Raw genomic sequence first — 6966 nt, 5'->3', positions numbered from 1 at the left:
ACTCCTGGGCTCAAGCAATTCTCCTGCCTCTGCCTTCCAAGTAGCTGGGACTGCAGGTGCCCACCACAACGCCCAGCTATTTTTTGGTCGCAGCCATCATTGTTGTTTGGCAGCCTGGGCTGGGTTCGAACCTGCTGGCTCAGGTGTATGTGGCTGGTGCCTTAGCCGCTTGAGCCACAGGCGCCAAGCCATGTCTACTAATTTTTAAAAATTATCTTATTATTTATTTATTTGAGATAGAGTCTCCATTTGTCACCCTCGGTAGAGTGCTTTGGTGTCATAGCTCACAGCAACCTCAAACTCTTGGGCACAAGCGATTCTCTTACCTCAGTCTCCCAAGTAGCTGGGACTATGGAAGCCTACAACAACAATGGGCTATTTTTAGAGGTGGGGGTCTCACTCTTGCTCAGGTTGGTCTTGAACTCCTGAGTTCAAGCAATCCACATGCTTCAGCCTCCTAGAGTGCTAGGATTACAGGAGTGAGCCTTTTAAAGGTTATTTTTAAAAATTGTACTTGCAGGAAGTGTGACATTATAGGAAGAATCTTAAGCTGGGCAACCAGAATCCCTGACAGATTATCACTGATTAGCTGGTGGCCCTGGGGAAGTCCCCTGCCCCTCTGGTCTCAGTTGCTTCATCTTTAAAATGAGGGCATTGGACAATATTATCTCTAAACAGCCCACTCTGACTATGAAATGCTCCGACTTTATTATAACAACATTTTAGAAGGAAAAATGAGAAGCCTTTGAGTTTCTCGGGAAATAGATCTATAAACAAAGCTCAGTAGTTTTGCTCCAGGAACGGCCAATAGTAGTACAGAAAATACAAAATCTCCTGCCTGGTCACCTTGACTGGCCAATTAATATTTCCTCCAAATACCACGCGGGAGGCGACAGCAACCGAAACACTAAACTGCTTCTGGTCCCTAGCAGCTGGCAGGGTTCTTTCCTTCTTGGCTGGGCCTAGAAACTCATATCTTATTCATGAAAATTGAGGCCCTGTGAGGCCTGGGCATAAACAGGATGTAAATATTTGCAGGTGGTGGGGAGGAGAGGCGGTGTTTCAGCTCGGGCTGCCCAAAGTAGAGACATCAGGACAATGCTTACTTGGGGACCCGCCCACCTCCAGCCCCGTGGGCTGGGGGTGGAGGCATGTGTGGTTCCTTCCTCTGATTGGAGATGGGGCTAGAATTCTAGTGCCCCTAAAATGAGTAGAGGGGTATTGCTTAAATTTCTAGCGCCTTCCATTCTCCTAATCACTGGGGTCCCTCTTCCCTTCTTCTCTAGCTCCAGACTTAAGATGAGCTTTCTGGTACTTGCAGAAGTGCCTTTTTCCCTCTCCAGCCCTCCACCTGCTTTCCAGTACCTGAGCACTGTTTTCAGCTACACAGAGAGTTCCCTGCTAGTCCCCAAACTGTACCTTGTCCCGGGCTTGTCCCTTTGCTTATGCCAGTTGCTCTGTCTGGGATGACCCTTCCTCAGTGGGCTTTGACTGCTCTTAAAACTCCTTCCAGATCCCTGCATGGGCTTTAATCTTTCTTGGAACCCAGGGCCGCACCATCTCTTGGGATCCCCCAGAAGAATAACTCCTTTTTTTTTTTTGGAGACAGAGTCTCACTCTTGTCGCCCTAGAATAGAGTGCTGGTGTTGTCACAGCTCACAGCAACCACAACTTCCCAGGCTCAAGTGAACCTCTTGCCTCAGCCTCCTGAGTAGCGGGGACTACAGGCGCCTGCCATGATGCCCAGCTATTTTTTTAAGAGACAGGGTCTCGGCTCGGCGCCTATAGCTCAACCGGCTAAGGCGCCAGCCACGTACACCTAAGGTGGCGGGTTCGAATCCCCAGCCTGACCCGCCAAACAACAATGACGGCTGCAACCAAAAAAAATAGCCGGGCGTTGTGGCGGGCGCCTGTGGTCCCAGCTACTTGGGAGGCTGAGGCAGGAGACTCGCTTGAGCCCAGGAGTTGGAGGTTGCTGTGAGCTGTAATGCCACAGCACTCTACCCAGGGGGAAAGCTTGAGGCTCTGTCTAAACAAAAAAAAAAAAAAAAAAAAAAGAGACAGGGTCTCACCTTGCTCAGTCTGGTCTAGAACTTGTGAGCACAAATGATCCTATACACTCACCTTGGCCTCCCAGAGTGCTAGGATTACAGTTGTGAGCCACTGTACCCAGCTAGAATAACTGTTGCTCAGATTTCAGAACCTGGCCTGACTGTCACTTTCTCCAAGAAGCTGGCCCCTCGAAATCTGGATTCAGAGTCTATACTCCTGATCTATATCCTGGATTTCCCTTACTTTAGCACCTGTAATCCTATACTAATAGGGCCTAGACCCTTCCTTCACTAGATAGATACTTGATGAATAGATGGATGGATGGATGGATAGATGGATAGAAACATAGTTATCACCTCCCCTCTATGGTCATCTCTCATTTGCCATCAACCTAGATGGACATGCTATGCATGAGTTATCTTTCTTGATTGTGTCTCCTCACCCTCCTTCACCCCACAGGCTGTTCAGTGCATCCCTGTACCCAATACAGTTCTTGGAACACTGTAAGTGGCAATCTTGGTTGAAATCTTGAAGAATACCCTTAATTTTCAATATTATAACCTGCACCAAACATACTCAGGTATGAGGAAAACACTGCTGTGAGTTACCTCTTTCTTGGAATTGACACCCTCAGGGCTTCCCAAAGAATGTGGTGAACATGTGTGTATACCAGCAGGTGTGCTAGGACTAAACTTTGTTCAAAATGCCCACAAGGGACAAGGTGTGGTGGCTCATGCCTGTAATCCTAAGCATTCTGGGAAGCTGGGACTCAAGCTCAGGAATTTGAGACCAGCCCAAGCAACAGTGAGATCCCCTCTCTACTAAAATTAGGAAAACTGACTGGGCATAGTGGCCCATGCCTATAGTCCTAGCTACTCAGGAGGCTGAGGGAAGAGGATTGTTCAAGTCCAAGAATTTGAGATTGCTGTGAGCTATGACACCAAGGAACTCTACCCAGGGCAACAGAGTAAGCCTCTATCTCAAAAAAAAAAAAAAAAAGATATAGATATACACACACACATATACATACTCACAAGGAGAGCCAGGTGTAGTGGCTTATACCTGTAATCCCAGTTAATTGAGAGGCTGAGGTGGAAGGATAGCTTGAGGCCAGGAGTTTGAGGCCAGCCTGGGGAAAATAAGTGAGACTCCTAGAGCCTCTCCCATCCTCATCTCAAAGTAAAACACTAAAAAGGCAAATAAAATGTCCACAACACCTTCTTCAGGTAGTGAGACCCACACTTAGAGATTTCTGGGATAAGAGGAAACATAAAATATACCCTCAAAATTGGACCCACATGTTGAAGAAATGATGAGATTGCTCGCAAAAAGGCATGTCAAACTGCTTAGGCGAGGTGTCCTCTTTCTCTAAATACATTTAATCACTCCCTACTGATCCTGTGTGGACATGTAGATTTTTTTCAGTATAGAACATCCTAAAGCAGGTTTCTAGTTGTCCAAATATCCCCTGTCACAGAAAACCCATTAGGAAACAAAAAAACCCATACCAAAAATAAATTGAGCGGTGCCTGTGGCTCAGCGAGTAGGGCGCTGGCCCCATATACCAAGGATGGTGGGTTCAAACCCAGCCCCAGCCAAACTGCAACAAAAAAATAGCCGGGTGTTGTGGTGGTCACCTGTAGTCCCAGCTACTTGGGAGGCTGAGGCAAGAGAATCACCTAAGCCCAAGAGCTGGAGGTTGCTGTGAGCTGTGATGCCACAGCACTCTACCAAGGTCAACAAAGTGAGACTGTCTCTAAAAAATAATAAATAAATAACAAAAATGAATAAAATGCCCTCCCAGAGTGCTAGGATTATAGGTGTGAGCCACTGTGCAAGAATTTTTTTTTTTTTAACAAATAGGATTATATATTTTTTCAGAGACTTCATTTATTTATTTATTTATTTTGAGACAAAGTTTTACTTTGTTGCCCTCAGTAGAGTACTATGAAGTCATAGCTCACAACAACCTCAAACTCTTGGGCTTAAGGGATTCTCTTGCCTCAGCCTCCCAAGTAGCCCGGACTATAAGCACCCACCACAACACCTGGCTATTTTTTTGTTTTGTTTTTTTTTTTAGCAGGTCAGGCCTGGGTTTGAACCCACCTGCCCTGGTGCATGTGGCTGGCACCATAACCACTGAGCTATGGGTGCTGCCAGAGACTTTATTTTTTTTAAAGGAGGACACAGAGACCCTTCCCTGTCAGCGCAGGCATATGGCCTTCATTTTAAGTGACTATATAGTATGAATATGCCATCATTTATCTACCCATTCTACCATTGATAGACATTTATATCATTTCCTTTTCCCACCATTCTGAACTGCTACAACAAATATCCTAGTACATATCTCTTTGTGAACATGTGTAAGCATTTCTGTAAAACAGGGTCCTAGAAGTAGAATTCTGGGTCAAAGAGTGTGTGCTTCTAAATCTAAAGCACTGCTAGAAACTGATAAATTGCTCTCTGAAAGGACTTCATGATTTTCATAGAAATGAAAACTGGACAAATAGACAAGTCACAGAAGAGCAAATACAAAAGGTCAAAACACATAGCAAAATGCTTATCAAGACAATGAAAATTAGGCTGGGTACAGTGGCTCATGCCTGTAATCCTAGCACTCTGGGAGGCAGAGGAGGGTGGATTGCCTCTGCTTACAGGATTAAGACCAGCCTGAGCAAGAGCAAGACACCCTCTCTAAAAATAGATGGGCATTGTGGTGGGCGCCTGTAGTCCCAGCTACTCGGGAGACTGAGATAAGAGAACCGCTTGAGTCCTAGAGTTTGAGGTTGCTGCAAGCTATGACACTACAGCACTTTACCAAAGCCAACAAAATGAGACTCTATCTCAAAAAAAAAAAAAAAAAAGACAATGAAAATTAAAATAGCACTCATATATATACATGTTGTATGTCTTGCATGTAATATATTACTACACATGCATATATACATTTGCACACCAGATTGGCAAACCAAAATACCCTCATCTCTCCACCACTGTGGGAAGGATAAATGAAACATAACTGGCTGAGCTTGGTGCTCTGTCCAATCCCCCACCCTATCCCTGCCACCACAGTGCCCTACAAATTTAGAAGAGCTCATAGGAAGGCCAGGGCAGATGCTCTCACTGAGGACAGGAAGAAAGCAGTGTTTAGCTGAGTAAACAAACAGACCAAAATTACAAGAAGCCAAACTGTTCTAGGTAGCACAGCATGGGGCCATGTAGTCTCTGGGGCATCCCCATGTCATGGCACATAAAACATGTGAGTTCTAATCGCCTAAGCCCAAGACTTAGAGGTTGCCGTGAGCTGTGATGCCACAGCACTCTACCAAGGGCAATAAAGTGAGACTCTGTCTCAAAACAAAAAAAACCCATGTGACTTCTGTAGCAATGACATTAAGGCATCAGGCATTTAGGGGTTCTTTGTTGCTGTTTGCTTATTTTTTGTTGGAGACAGAGTCTCACTCTGTTACAATGGATAGAGGGCCATGCTGTCATAACTCACAGCAACTTCAAACTCTCGGGCTCAGGCAGTCTTCTCGCATCAGTCTCCAAAGTAACTGGGACTACCAGTGCCCACCACCACGTTTAGTTACTGTTTTCTACTTTTTGTAGAGACAGGGTCTCACTCCTGCTCAGGCTGGTCTCAGGGAAGATTTTGGATCCTTCTTGTTTTTAAAGAAGGCAGGAAAGTGTGTAAAGCAATTTTTCAAGTTTCCAAATTGTTAATGTTTAACAGAATACTTAAAATGAAAAACTTTACACACACAGTGCACTGAACTGGAAGGTATATTTATGTTGAATAGTTTGTTCTCTGGGAGAGTCATTAAAGTATGACTCTTCAGGATTTGCTTAAAAAGTAGGGCAGACGCTTTTTGAAATCATTAGCCTTAAGTACTTTAAAATGCCGCCTTGTGAGGAAGCATGTGTTAAGACATGCACCTAAGAGTCATGAGTAGACATCTTTTCGCAGGGCTCAGAATGTAGCATCCAGGGGGACAGGGTGCTAACTGTTGTAACAACGTAGACCACATTGGACACATTTGGACACATTTGCTGAGCAGCATCATATTTAAACTCGAGCTGTGATTCCTTTGAAGGCTCAGCTCAAAGGTTATGCTCCCCTTGGAGCCAGGGTCCTGCAACCACAAGTGACCCTTCCCTCCCTATACCCCCAGTTCCTACGCAGCGGTGAGATATGGATACCTGTGTACCTGCCAGGATGCTCAGGCTGTATACTTCTCATTGAACTCATCTCTGCCATCCTACTGTGGTCAGCCCAGGGCTATGCTTGGGCAGTCCGCTGTAGGCTGTGTCATATCCTAGCTCGACAGCCAGGACTGCCCATGTCTAATAGCTGCCTTTCTCACAGATGCCTGTGGAGAAAACCCTGCCAGACATTACCCTGTGACCTAGTTAATTGTAGAGACAGGAAAAAGTCACACACTCAGAGACACACGCCAGATTCTGGGAAAGATTCAAGAAGTAGAGACAAGAATGGAGGGAGGGCCTTGAAGGTGGCAGGTATATCTCTCCTGTGGACAGAGTGACTTTAACCGCAGCCCATCAAGGACCCCAAGAAGCTCCTGGCCAGGCCAAGATGACCTCTGAGAGGTGGATGTGAGAGTGGTTGGCTGGATGCAGTGAGAACAGGCTCTGCGTCAGACCATCCAGGTGCCACTTCCTGCTCACCATAAGATCTTAGGGACTGGCTCAGCGCCTGTGGCTCAAGTGGCTAAGGTGCCAGCCACATACACATAAGGTGGCGGGTTCAAATCCCCAGCCATAGGCCCACCAAACAACAACGATGGCTGCAACCAAAAAAAAATGGCCGGGTGTTGTGGCGGGCGCCTGTAGTCCCAGCTACTTGGGAGGCTGAGGCAGGAGACTCGCTTGAGCCCAGGAGTTGGAGGT

This window comes from Otolemur garnettii, unplaced genomic scaffold, assembly GCF_000181295.1.
Source record: "Otolemur garnettii isolate 467f Iridium unplaced genomic scaffold, OtoGar3 scaffold00077, whole genome shotgun sequence".
Taxonomy (NCBI): Eukaryota; Metazoa; Chordata; class Mammalia; order Primates; family Galagidae; genus Otolemur; species Otolemur garnettii.
This window is presented reverse-complemented; position numbering follows the sequence as displayed.